The sequence below is a fragment of the Canis lupus genome, chromosome 2 (assembly GCF_048164855.1).
Source record: "Canis lupus baileyi chromosome 2, mCanLup2.hap1, whole genome shotgun sequence".
NCBI classification, from domain to species: Eukaryota; Metazoa; Chordata; class Mammalia; order Carnivora; family Canidae; genus Canis; species Canis lupus.
In genome coordinates, this window is record NC_132839.1 from 35,927,595 (window position 1) to 35,941,547 (window position 13,953).

At 36.7% G+C, this 13,953-nt stretch overlaps 2 long non-coding RNA genes across 5 annotated transcripts in view; one reads left to right on the forward strand and one right to left on the reverse strand.

Moving 5' to 3' along the window:
* LOC140610072 (uncharacterized) overlaps positions 1-13,953 on the forward strand; it is a 133,782-nt gene that overhangs the window by 28,808 nt on the left and 91,021 nt on the right. The window contains exons 4-5 of one of the 4 annotated variants that reach the window (XR_012011862.1): positions 9,746-9,924; positions 12,948-13,022. This is a non-coding gene — a long non-coding RNA (uncharacterized lncRNA). Of the gene's footprint in view, positions 1-9,745; positions 9,925-12,947; positions 13,408-13,953 lie in introns of those variants that run through there. The other 3 variants (XR_012011848.1, XR_012011849.1, XR_012011854.1) reach the window with 3 other exon arrangements.
* LOC140610081 (uncharacterized) overlaps positions 11,109-13,953 on the reverse strand; it is a 77,466-nt gene continuing 74,621 nt past the window's right edge. The window contains exon 3 of the long non-coding RNA XR_012011868.1: positions 11,109-12,136. This is a non-coding gene — a long non-coding RNA (uncharacterized lncRNA). The remainder of the gene's footprint in view (positions 12,137-13,953) is intronic.

A 13,953-nucleotide genomic window follows, 5' to 3' on the forward strand; every position in this document is an offset into this window, starting at 1 on the left:
TGGGCCATAAATCAGGTTTTAACCAATACCAAAAGATTGGGATTGTCCCCTGCATATTCTCAGACCATAATTCTTTGAAACTTGAACTCAATCACAAGAGGAAATTTGGAAGAAATTCAAACACGTGGAGGTTAAAGAGCATCCTACTAAAAGATAAATGGGTCAACCAGGAAATTAGAGAAGAATTTAAAAGATTCATGGAAACTAATGGGAATGAAGATATAACCATTCAAAATCTTTGGGATACAGCAAAAGCAGACCTAAGAGGGAAATATATCACAATAGAAGCATCCCTCAAAAATTGGAAAAAACTCAAATACACAAGCTAACACTGCACCTAAAGGAACTGGAGAAAGAACAGCAAATAAAACCTACACCAAACAGAATAAGAGAGTTAATAAAGGTTCGAGCAGAACTCAATGAAATAGAGACCAGAAGAACTGTAGAACAGATCAACAAAACTGGGAGTTGGTTCTTTGAAAGAATTAATAAGATAGATAAACCATTAGTCTGCCTTATTAAACAGAAAAGAAAAAAGACTCAAATTAATAAATACACGAATGCAAAGGGAAGATCACAACCCATACCAAAGAAATACAAATGATTTTAAAAACATATTATGAGCATCTATACGCCAATAAATTAGGCAATCTAGAAGAAATAGACGCATTTCTGGAAAACAACAAACTACCAAAACTGGAACAGGAAGAAATAGAAAACCTTAACTGGCTAATAACTAGGGAGGAAATTGAAGCAGTCATCAAAAACCTCCTAAGACACAAGGTCCAGGGCCAGATGGCTTCCCAGGAGAATTCTGTCAAACATTGAGAGAAGAAACCATACCTATTCTACTAAAGGTGTTCGGAAAGATAGAAAGAGATGGAATACTTCCAAACTCGTTCTATGTGGCCAGCATCACCTTAATTCCAAAACCAGACAAAGACCCCACCAAAAAGGAGAATTATAGACCAACATCCCTGAAGAACACAGATGCAAAAATTCTCAACAAGATACCAGCCAATAGGATCCAACAGTACATTAAAAAGATTATTCACCATCACCAAGTGGGATTTATCTGCAGGATGCAAGGCTGGTTCAACACTTGTAAAGTAATCAACGTGATAGATCATATCTATAAGAGATAAAACAAGAATATACGATCTTCTCAACAGATGCAGAGAAAGCATTTGACAAAATACCGCATCCATTTCTGATCAAAACTCTTCAGAGTGTAGGGCTAGAGATAACATTCCTCAGCATCTTAAAAGCCATCTACCAAAAGCCCACAGCAAATACCATTCTCAATGGGGAAGCACTGGGAGCCTTTCCCCTAAGATCAGGAACGTGACAGGATGTTCATTCCCACCACTGCTATTCAACATAGTACTAGAAGTCCTAGCCTCAGCAATCAGGCAACAAAAAGAAATAAAAGGCATTCAAATTGGCAAAGAAGAAGTCAAACTCTCCCTCTTCATGGATGGCATGCTATTCCACATAGAAAACCCAAAACACTCCATCCCAAGATTGCTAGAACTCATGCAGCAATTCAACAGTGTGGCAGGATACAAATCAATGTCCAGAATCATTGGCATTTCCATACCCTAACAATGAGACTGATGAAAGAGGAATTAAGGAGTTGATCGCATTTACAACTGCACCCAAAAGCATAAGATACCCAGGAATAAACCTAACCTAAGAGGTAAAGGATCTATACCCTAAAAACTATAGAACAAGAAATTGAGGAAGACACAAAGAGATGTGCTCATGGATTGGAAGAATTAATATTGTGAAAATGTCAATGTTACCCAGGGCAATTTACACATTTAATACAATCCCTATCAAAATACCATGGATTTTCTTCAGAGAGTTGGAACAAATCATTTTAAGATTTGTATGGAATCAGTAATGACCCTTAAAAGCTAGGGGAATAATGAAAACAAAAGCAGGGGCATCACAATGCCAGATTTCAAGTTGTACTACAAAGCTGTGACCTTCAAGAGAGTGTGGTACTGGCACAAAAACAGACACATAGATCAAAGGAACAGAATAGAGAACCCAGAAATAGGCCCTCAACTCTATGGCCAGCTAATGTTTGACAAAACAGGAAAGAATACCCACTGGAAAAAGGACAGTCTCTTCAGTAAATGGTGCTGGGAAAATTGGACAGCCACATGCAGAAGAATGAAAATAGACCATTCTCTTACACCATACACAAAGATAAACTGAAAATGGATGAAAGATATAAATGTGAGACAAGATTCCATCAAAATCCTAGAGGAGAACACAGGCAACACCCTTTTTGAACTTGGTCACAGCAACTTTTTGCAAGATACATCTATGAAGGCAAGGGAAACAAAAGCAAAAAAGGAATTATTGGGACTTAATCAAGATTAAAAGCTTCTGCACAGCAAAAGAAACAATGAACAAATCTAAAAGACAACCTACAGGAAGGGAGAAGATATTTGCAAATGACGTATCAGATAAAGGACTAGTATCCAAGATCTATAAAGATCGTATTAAAATCAACAGCAAAGAACCAAACAATTCAATCATGAAATGGGCAAAAGACATGAAGAGAAATCTCACAGAGGAAGACATACACATGGCCAACAAGCACATGAGAAAATGCTCTGCATCACTGGCCATCAGGGAAATACAAATCAAAACCACAATGAGATACCACCTCACACCACTGAGAATGGGCAAAATTCACAAGACAGGAAACAACAAGTGTTGGAGAGGATGTGGAGAAAGGGAAGTGCTCTTGCACTGTTGGTGGGAATGTGAAATGGTGCAGCCACTCTGGAAAACAGTTGGAGGTTCCTCAATGAGTTAAATATAGAACTACCCTCCAACCCAGCAATTGCACTGCTGGGGATTTACCCCAAAGATATAGATACAGTGAAATGGCAGGACACCTGCCCCCCAATCTCCACAATAGCCAAACTGTGGAAGGAGCCTTGGTGTCCATCGAAAAATGAATGGATAAAGAAGATGTGGTCTTTATTACAATGGAATATTACTCAGCCATCAGAAGGCCCAATACCCACCATTTGCTTCGATGTGGATGGAACTGGAGGGTATTATGCTGAGTGAAATAAGTCAATCGGAGAATGACAAACAGTATATGTTCTTCTTCATTTGTGGAATATAAAAAATAGTGAAAGGGAATAAAGGAGAAAGGAGGAAAAATGAGCAGGAAATATCAGAGAGGGTGACAGCACATGAAAGACTCCTGACTCTGGGAAATGAAGTGGTAGTGGAACGGGAGGTGGGTGGGGAGATGGGGTCACTGGGTGATGAGGGGGGAACTTAATGGTCACTGAGGGGGGAACTTGATGGGATGAGCAGTGGTTGTTATGCTATATGTTGGCAAATGGAACTCCAATAAAAAATATACAATAAATAAATAAATAAATAAATCTTTAAAAATAATCAAACTCGCATACTTTCATTGTAAATTCTTACAGTAATTGGAGGAAAAGTTATATTTTTATATTACTGTTCTATAAATGAAGATATTTCATTATTTATGAAGGTATTTGATTTCAGAACATAAAAAAAAGTGAATGGATAAAAGCATATGAACAAGGATTTGTCTAACAACAATCACAGAGGACTTCACTTATAATTTATAAAGAAGAAATAAAATTATAATAAAAGAGTTTCCAGTTCCTACTGAAATGGAATGAGTTCTTTCTAGCTTCTCTCCCCCTATAATTACAACTAAATTTTCTGGACAAAATACAGTATATAACCCCCCGAGGACTCTGTCAATTGTGTAAAACAAAAACAGATGGAATGTGAAAAGGAGCTAAAACTTGAGTAGCAACCTGTAGGGGATGAGGTTCCATACCTCATATTTTGTTCTTGTGGCTTTTAAATAACTGTGGATCCCCATTGGAAGTCTTACATCAGCTAATATAGCTAAAACTCTGATAAAAAAATATCTTTTTATCTAGAGGAATCATTAAAAGTGTCCCTCGTGGTCTGAGGATGGTAGAAGTAGCCTGTGTGTGTGTGTATGTGTACTTTTTCTCTGTGTCTTTTCCTCAAGAGCAGGAGCCCACAATGGTACTGTTGCTGCAGCAATGGCAAGAGTACTTAAATTTTTTTCTGTCCAGAAGAACCAGATAAGGTATCCTTTCAAGTTAAAGTGGGGAATCCTACAGAAGAGACAGCTGAAGAAGAGGATCTCTTAATTCTCTGTATTGCTCACACATCCCTGAGCTTCAGATATGCAGGACAGCATATCAAAGGCTTGAGAACCAAACTAAGGTTTAAATCATCCCCTAAAACTTAAATTAACACATTAGTGACACATATGCAAAATAGAACCAAAGTGATGAAAGAAAATGCTTGAAACAAATCTATGAAGGGAACCAGAACTCACAGAAAATAGGAAAGAACCTAGGGCTAGACCCTATCTGGTTTGAATGAAAATGCCAAAATGAAAATATTAACATTTTCCAGGAATTTGAATCAGACTGAAACAGCAGAACATAATACTCAAAGATTTTTAAATAGCAAATATTATTATATCAACTGAATAAAGATATACAATTAAAATAAATGGAAAGCAGTTTTCAGCAAAGAAATAAAAACTAAAAAAAAATGCAACTGATAATTTAAAAACTTAAAAGTACAATATTTGTAATAAAAAAATTCACTGGATAGGCTCAAAAGCAGAATAGAGATGATTGAGGAAAGAGCTAGCAAACTTGAAGCTAAGTCAATATAAATTATCAATCTGAAGAAAAGAGAAATAGAAAAAAAGCTGAAAAAACAAATAGAACTTTGAGGAAATGCTATTTACGTGGAAATATATTAATGATACATTTGTCTAACATTCACATCATTGGAGTCCCAGCAAAAGAAGAGAAACTGGTAAAGAAAAAAATCGTATTAATAATGTCCAAAAACTTACCCCAACCGGTGAAATTCATAAGTGTGAATATTCAGGAAGCTCAAAGAACCTCAATAAGATAAACATTAAGAAAATCATGGTCAAAGATAATGATAATCAAGCTTCTTTATAGCAAAGATAAAGAAAAATCATGAACAATTAGAGAAAAAAGAAGATATACAAAAGAAAATTGATACAAATTACCACAGATTTCTCAATAGGAAACTTGCAGACCTAATTTACTATAGTTACACAAAGAAATACTTAAATTGTTGATGGAACAGATAAACAAAATATATATATATTCCATAATATATATGTATGTATTACAATGGAATAGTATGCAGCTATAAAAAGAAGGAAATCCTGCCATTTGTGACAACATAATGGACCTTGAGGCATTATGCTAAGTGAAATAAGTCAGAGAGAGAGAAATACATACCATATGATTTCACTTACATGTAGAATCCAAAAACAAACAAACAAACAAACACACACACCCAAATGCAGAGAAATAGAGAATATACTGGTATTTGGCAGGGGCAGAGCTATAGGGAAAATGGTCAAAGGGCACAAACTTCCAGTTATAAGATGAATAAGTTCTGTACATTAGAATGTACAGCATAGTGACTATAATTAATAATATCATATTATATACTTGAAAGTTACTAAGTCAATTTTAAAATTCTCACCACACACACACACAAAAGGTAACTATGTGAAGTGATGGATGTGCTCAGAAAAATTACTGTGGTAATCATTTCACAATGCATACATATATCTAGTTATGATGTTGTACACAAACTTAACACAATGCTATCATGTCAATTATATCTCAGTATAGCAGGGTAGAAAAAAAGAAAAGAAAACACAAACAAGAAAGAAAACAGTAAAACATAATTGTTGAAAGAGTTGAAGGAAAAAGACTCTAAACACAGAATTCTATACCCAGCAAAAATATCTGTCAGGGCTGAAGGAAAAGTAAATATATTCTCAGTTAAAAAAACAAAAAATTAGGACAATTTGTCACCAGCAGAATTTCCTTAAAGTAAAATTTAAAGGACATACTTCAGATTAAAGAGAAATTTATATTTTAAGGAATGAAAGAAGAACTCCAGAAATTCTGTTTGGATAAATATAAAATACTATTTTTTGTTTTTAGATTCGAAATATAACTGAAATTATATGATATTTGTCAAACAAATGAACAAACAAAACTCAGACTCTTAAAACAGAGAACTGGCGATTATCAGAGGGGAGGTGGATGGAGGATTGTGTGAAATAGATAAAAGAGATTAAGAAGTACAAACTTTAGTTATAAAATAAGTAAGTCATGGAAATGAAAAGTTTAGCATAGGGAATATAGTAATAACATTACATGGTGACAAATGGTGACTCCTTATGTGGTAAGCATTGAATAATATATAAAATTGTTGAATCACTATGTCATACACCTGAAATCAATATAACACTGTATATCAGTTATACTTCATTAATAATAAAAGAAGATGGGATGCCTGGGTGGCTCATTTGTTGAGCATCTGTCTTTGGCTCAGGATGTGATCCTGGTCCAGGGATCATGTCCCACATCAGGCTCCCTGTGAGGAGCCTACTTCTCCCTCTGTCTATGTCTCTGCCTCTCTCTGTGTCCCTCATGAATAAATAAATAAATAAAATCTTTTAAAAATAATAATAAAAAATTATTTTTCACTTTTAAAGTTCTTTAAAATATATAAAACTATTGGAAGCAAAATGTGTAACATTGTATGGTGGCATTTCCTATGTATGCTGTTGATTTCTTAGATATAATACCAAAACCATAATCCATCAAAAATAAATTGATAAATTAGAGATCATCAAAATCTAAAAATTTCTGTTCTACAACTTAGACTCTTAAGAGAATAAAATATAAACAACAGACTAAAAGACAATATTTGTAAAACACATATGACAAAAATGTTATATCCTGAATATATTAAGAACTGCCAGAACAAAATAAGAAAACCAATGACCTATCAGAGAAAGGCCAATGAAAACTACAAGGAGATATTATGTCACAAGTCAGAACAGCTAAATCAAAAACATATATTCAAGTAAATATATATGGAATGGAATATATATGATATATATTGAAATTAATATTAGCTATATGTTAGCTAACTGGAATTCAAATAAAAACTTGAAACTAAAATAAAAATAAAGTAAAATAATAAAAAGAAAACTGATGACCTAATAACAAATGAGCAAAAGATCTGAACAGCATTTCACCAAAAAAGATAACACATATAGCATATAAGCATGTGAAAAGATGCCCAACATCACATTAGGGAAATACAAATTAAATCACATGAAATACCACTACATATGTAATAAAATGGCATAAATAGGCAGATGATAGATAGAAAGATAAAGAGATAAATAACAAGTTGTCTTGTTGCGGTAGGAGAATTTGTGCACTATTTTGGAAAAACAGTTTTGTGAAAACTATGAAAAATTTAGTGAACACAGTCTTATACACAATAATTCTAATTCTGAGGATTAGTTTCCACACAACCAAGCAAAGATGTACAAGGATGTCCACTTAACATGTATGTATATATGTATGAATGTTTTATATCCATTAAAATATGAAACAAGGGATTGTTAACTGTAATGAGCTAAATAAGAAAGTAGAAATGGGAAAGGAAACATTTACTTTTAAATTTATACTTTTTTCTAATGTGTGATTTCTTTCAAATTTTTACCATATGTTTGTATTTCTTCTATAATTAAAAATCTAAACAACTGAGGTGGATGCAAATTAATATACAGTGAAATAGACAGGATGAGTTATCAGCTTTTGGCAAATTGAAGGATTCCAAGTTCCAAGTTGAAACACTTTTGGAAAACTGTAGTCCAGTAAATTGCAATGTACCATCTGTTTTTGGCTCCTTGTCAAATGCAATGTGGTGCCTAAGATAGTGTCTCTGTTTAATAAGTGTAATTTTATCACCTAAAGCTATGTTCTTTCTGTCATTGTGTCAGTATAAGATAGCCCCTCACCCATGTTCTGAAGTCTGGTTCTCCACAATGGGTATTATAATGTCATACTTTATTATCCACCCCTATTTCAATCTTTTATAACTTTTTGAAAAAGAAAAAAAAAACTGCTATGTATTCTCTGATCTCTGTTTATTTGGATACAATGCTTACCAAAGTCTGCTAAGGCAAGATAAAAATATGGTCTCTGTCCCCCATGTTGTGGGTCTCTACCTCAGTTTAGGGCCTCATGAACTGTTGCCTTGATTATAGCAATAGACTTAAAAATTGGTCTCTGAAGTTCCAGTCATCAGATACATCCCTCAAGCCTTCTGTCCACATAGTAACCCCGAAGGAGCTTTCTAAAGCACAATTACTGCCATGGTACTCCCTTATAAGGTCCATCAGTGCCTCCCTGTTCCTACCAGATGAGTCTTATTTCTTTCAGATGACTCCAGCCTCATTGCTCATCATTACATGCCTAATTTATGCCCCAGTCACAGAGAACTTGCCAGCCACAACACACCCCAAGGCAAGGAGCATCCTTTTCTCTTTCCCCTCTACCACCTCCACTCCAGCTCCTGCTGTTCTTTACCAGATGCCTTTCTTAACTAAATTGTCTGAGTTAAGAATCCCTCCTAGTAGTTTATTTATCTTCCTATGCTTCCAGCTAACCAAGGTACCTACACTATGTGCCTGAGCTCCCAATTACTGCATAAGTTCCAAGGGCAGGTAGGGTACCTGATTCATCTTCCTGTCTGCTCTGCAGAGCACATCTACAACAGAGTCAATATTCTAAAAAATACTTGCTTAACTGAATAAGGAGATAATTCTCAATAGTGGAGAAAACATCTTTACCTTGACATTCAGTTGCCTAGAAGTGATTAAGATGATGATCATATGAATCATCATATTTCAGTCAATAAAAACAGGAAGCCACTAATCAACTGATTTCTTTCACACGCATTTCACTTTTTAGAGCAAGAAGCAATGTAAACAAGTTGGCCATTTGCTAACAGTTCCATGGATATGGATCAGTCGATGTATAATTCATCTGCTTTTGGAACAGTTGTCCTAAAATCTATCTTAGGATTTACTCACCTTTCAATTATGCCTCCTTGCTTTATTTTTTGTCCTTTATTGGTGCCTTTTTACTGAATTGAATTATACAACTTCTCAGATGAAACATGAGTTCATTGATAGTGAAATCTCAATCAGCTACTGCATGTATTAGACAAGCATGATGTGGATTATTGGTCACTTGCTGAATTGAGATGTGTGAGGCAAAAATAATCTAGGAAGTCTGTGTGCATATGGGAATGACAGGGATGATGGTTTGGTTTTGGTTTATTTGTTTGTTAAAGGAATAATAAAAGAAAAAATCCAAAAGTTCAGAAGGTTGAGGAAACTTCCAGACAGAGATTGTCCCCTCTGATGTCTGGCCAGCCAGATCAGTGATATAACCATTTCTCCATGTACCAGACAGAGGCTGAAACCATTGAGGTAGACACCTCCTGTGCACCGTTCTTTTGGTGTGCAAAGGAGTACATTGAAGTATATTGAACAAAGGGAGTTTAGGAGTTTGCACAAGAAACCCAGCTAACCAGTCTGAGAAGCAGCTCAAACTCAGCTCCCATGGCTCTAAGTCAACGTTCTGTGTCCCTCACTGTCCAGTCAGATGATATTATATGTGAGGATGAATGAAGAATTCTGGCACACTATAGATATCAAATGTGTGAACTAACTCCATGCTGTTCCCTTCTTTTTTTTTTTTTTTTTTTTTTTTTTTTTTTTTTTTTGTTCCCTTCTTTTTATTTTTAGACCAGGATTCAGCCACTTTTCAGAAAGGACTGCATTTCATTCTCCTGCTCAGGAAAGAGGGTGGACATGGTGTACAGTCCCCACAGCCAACCCACCCTCACATTTTCCCAGTGCAGCTATGGGTGACCTTTGTGAGCAAGTGGCACTACAGGATCTAGCCTGTGCTGGATCAGCATCAGGTCTGTTCTGTTGCAAATCTCACTGCACATTCTCCTTCTCATTTCTCTTAAAGGTCTATGGAAACTCATGTTCTAATAGGAACAAAAAGTGCTTCATTCACTTTTTCACACTTGGCCCGTCACAGGTGAAAAGCCAAGACTCTCTCCCAAGGACTCACCCAGGGCAGCATACACAACAGGTTCCAGCAACCACAGAGTGAATGAAATTGCTTCTGCCCAGAAGCAATTCTGTTGAAATGAAATTTCAACAATTTCCGTGTTGCTAAGACTGCCCATTTATTTATCTCATTTAACAGTGGAATGTTCTGTGGAGCTGAGAATCAATACGGAAGCAGATGTCAGAGGTCACTGTTTCCTTGATTTACTCAATGTTTGAAAACTCACACATTTTATTTATCATAAAGTACTCCTAGTCTGCTTAAAATAAGGAGGTGCCATTATTAAGACCCCCTCTGTAACACTGGATTTTCTCCATAACAATTCACAAGACTTGTCTATAAAACACTCTGTGGTATGCCTTCTGTGCAGTATGGTTCAATTATCTGAATTTTAGAGCAATATCCCCAGGGGTTCCAAACTTTTGTGTATTCCAACTCATCTTCATTTATATGCAATGCAGCTGTTAGTAAGCAGCTGTTGGCCCCATCAGATTACCAGTGCTTGTTAACAGCAGTTCTGGCATCTCAAGGCCTCTTCTGTTTTACGTGCATAGTTTTTATTTAATGGTCACTAGAGCCCAGTAGAGTAGATATTAAGGTGTGTCTTTTAACAATGTGAGAAAGGAGGTTTCAAGTGTCTGGGAAACCAGGGCAAGGATACAGTTTATAAACAGACTGTGGAGATACTTGAACCTCCTGCTCTGTCATAGGCAGCACCTAGGGTCCTGATTTCGTTCTCTGGGCAGTCATGAAATGGTTGCAGATGCCACACTCCCAGGCAATGCCCACAGCTCCTTGTTGCTATGCTGAGATCTGCATGCTGTGTAGAGCCATCTAAGAATGCAGGGTGGAAACACGGCAAACTCTTAGGAAACACTTCCAGGTTTATGGAAACCCACATTCTTTTTTTTTTTAAGATTTTATTTATTTATTCATGAGAGACACAGAGAGGCAGAGATACAGGCAGAGGGAGAAGCAGGCTCCACGCAGGGAGCCTGATGTGGGACTCGATCCTGGGACCCCAGGATCACGCCCTGAAAAACCCACATTCTAACTGGTATCCCAGAAAGTCAGACTCAATGTGCATATAACTTTGTACACTTAAAATCTTGATGTGTTTACTTATGCAGAATGGACAAGAAAAGACTTCCAATGCATTATTAATCATTAAAGTTAAACATTGCATAACAACCAAGTTCACTACAGCTATGCTGATTCTAGCAGCCTGCTGAGCAGGAGACATAACTCCATCTTTTAACTATTGACCACATTGGCTCTCATTGTTTCCTGTCATTTTTTTTTCTTTATAAAATCTTGATTTTTATTGCTTTCTGAATGCTTTTCTTTTTATTTTATTTTTGTATAAATTTATTTTTTATTGGTGTTCAATTTGCCAACATATAGAATAACACCCAGTGCTCATTCCATCAAGTGCCCCCCTCAGTGTCCGTCACCCAGTCACCCCCACCCCCTGCCCACCTCCCTTTCTACCACCCATAGTTCGTTTCCCAGTGTTAGGAGTCTCTCATGTTCTGTCTCCCTTTCTGATATTTCTCACTCATTTTTTCTCCTTTCCCCTTTATTCCCTTTCACTATTTTTTTATTTTATTTTCTGTAATTATATATCTGAATACAGAGACTGCATAGATCATGTGCATCTTTCTGGAGGAATAACAGTGTGTACTGGCAGAGGGCCCTCTGACACTGGAATTCTCTGAGCTTTCTACTCATGCATACACACCAAGTAATGGTGTGATTCAGCCCCAACTCAGAGAGGGGTTGACTTTCCCTGAGTCAGGTTTCTCTTCTCCCATTCTGGTGCTGCAAAGTTAAATATACAGACCACAGCATGGCTTTTAAAGATAAAATATCATTAGTCTTCTTCTTCTTCTTCTTCTTCTTCTTCTTCTTCTTCTTCTTCTTCTTCTTCTTCTTCTCTGCTTCTGCTTCTGCTTCTGTTTCTCCTTCTGCTTCTGCTTCTTATTCCCTGAGACTGAGTGAGGCATGAACACATCACAGGGCAACCAACACATGAAAGACCAGCACAGTCCATCCTGAGGATCCCAATAAGATAAGCCCATATTAACCTTCAATAACACAACCCTCCTCTTCCAAGACCACCCATCCCAAATAAAAGAAAGAGGAGTGAGAGTTCAAGAGGAAGTGAGGTAGTTAGGAGGTGCTGGGCTCCATATAAGAATCTCTCCTTGTCATCCCCTGGAAAAAAATATCATGAATTGCCTTAATGAGGACTCAGTGACCATGGGCTGGCTATCTTCTCTTCAGCTAGGCTGACAGAAGTATTTCCATGCCTCTCTTCCAAAGTGCTGCCCCTTACCTGAGAGGCAGTGTTGATTATTATAATGTTCTGATCATGTATCAAAAGATCCATAAGTTCTTGGAAGAGGATGAAGGAAACAATATTTCAAGGTGAATCCCACCCCCTCCAAAAAATAGTTTGGAGACTGTAGCTGTCAGAAAACTCAGTATGAGTCAAGTGTGAGATTGTATCATTTTCTCTCCATCCCTCACTCCTCTCAATAGCCTAGGAAACTTAGTTGGCAGCTTATTTAGAATGACTTTAATCTACACTGGCCACACAATAGCAAGAAAATGGCATCTTATGATGGAAAACATATACCAGGAAGGAGAAGGTCTTCCTGGAGCATACTGAAGGAAGTGACTAGGTTTGATGAGCTTGGAAGTAGAGTGGGGGAACTACCACTTTGTTTAGCCCATACAGAGTTTCAAATATGATTTAAACTTACATTTAAATTCAGACTATATCACATACAAATCTAGATCCTTGTTTTTTCATTATAAATAATCAGAAGAACTAATAAAAATGTTCCATTTTTCCCCAAGGAAATCATGGGCAAGAGAGAAGAGCTGCTGCTTTATATAGGGTATATGTTCCCAGCTGGACTCAACCCCTCTCTGGTATGTGTCTCTTCATCACTGAAGCTGACAGTTCATTATCAATTACCATCAGGCCTGTGGCATTCTTCTAGTAGAGGTATATTTCTCTGTTCTCATGTTCATCAAAAGTAGCAAAAGTAAAGATTTCTAAATGTAAGTAAAGAATATTTCTATATATTTAATGCAAAAAACAGGCCCACTTCACTCCTCTATTTTACTTGCCTGGATTCTATAAACTAATTAAATGTTTAGCCCCTAAGGTGTTTTGCCTAGGAAATTGCTGAATGATGTGGGAATTATTAACCCAGAAGAGAGAAGACTTGGGTATTTCATGAGATTAGGTTCAATACATGTAGGGTGAGTCACAAGGGAGAAATATTGGATTGACCTGCAAGGTCTTGTGAAATCCATCAGGAGAAAGGTTTCTGCTCAGTGTGAAAAAAAAATCCATACTACAAGAATTTTTCAGTAATAAAATGTGTGTCTGGAAATTACAGTGATCCCCAGTGACTGGTGGTATTGAAACATAGAAGGGTACCCCTAGGTAGAAACCAGGATGCAGATTGAACAATTGAGTGTGCAGTTATACCTGACCAGAGATGCTCACCTGCGTCAGTGCAGTCTGAGCAACTTTATGGATGGCCTTAATGGGCCCATGAGTCATCTGGAATTGTCTGCAGATGTGGAAATAGGATTCTCAAAAGAAGAAAATATGTAAACTTGGATCCTTACAATTCACTAAGTAACTCAACCTCTCCACACTATCAAATCCTGGTATTTTCTATCACCTGATAAAGGCTTTCCATAGCATCTCATAAAGCATTCAAATAGCCACCTCTATGCAATTGCAGTAACTGACTGTGGCCACATAGCCTAGCCCAGAGCTTGCACTAACTAGATAATGAGAGGAATGATAGGGTGTCTGTGTTTGTGTGAAGAGTTTGCCTGTTAG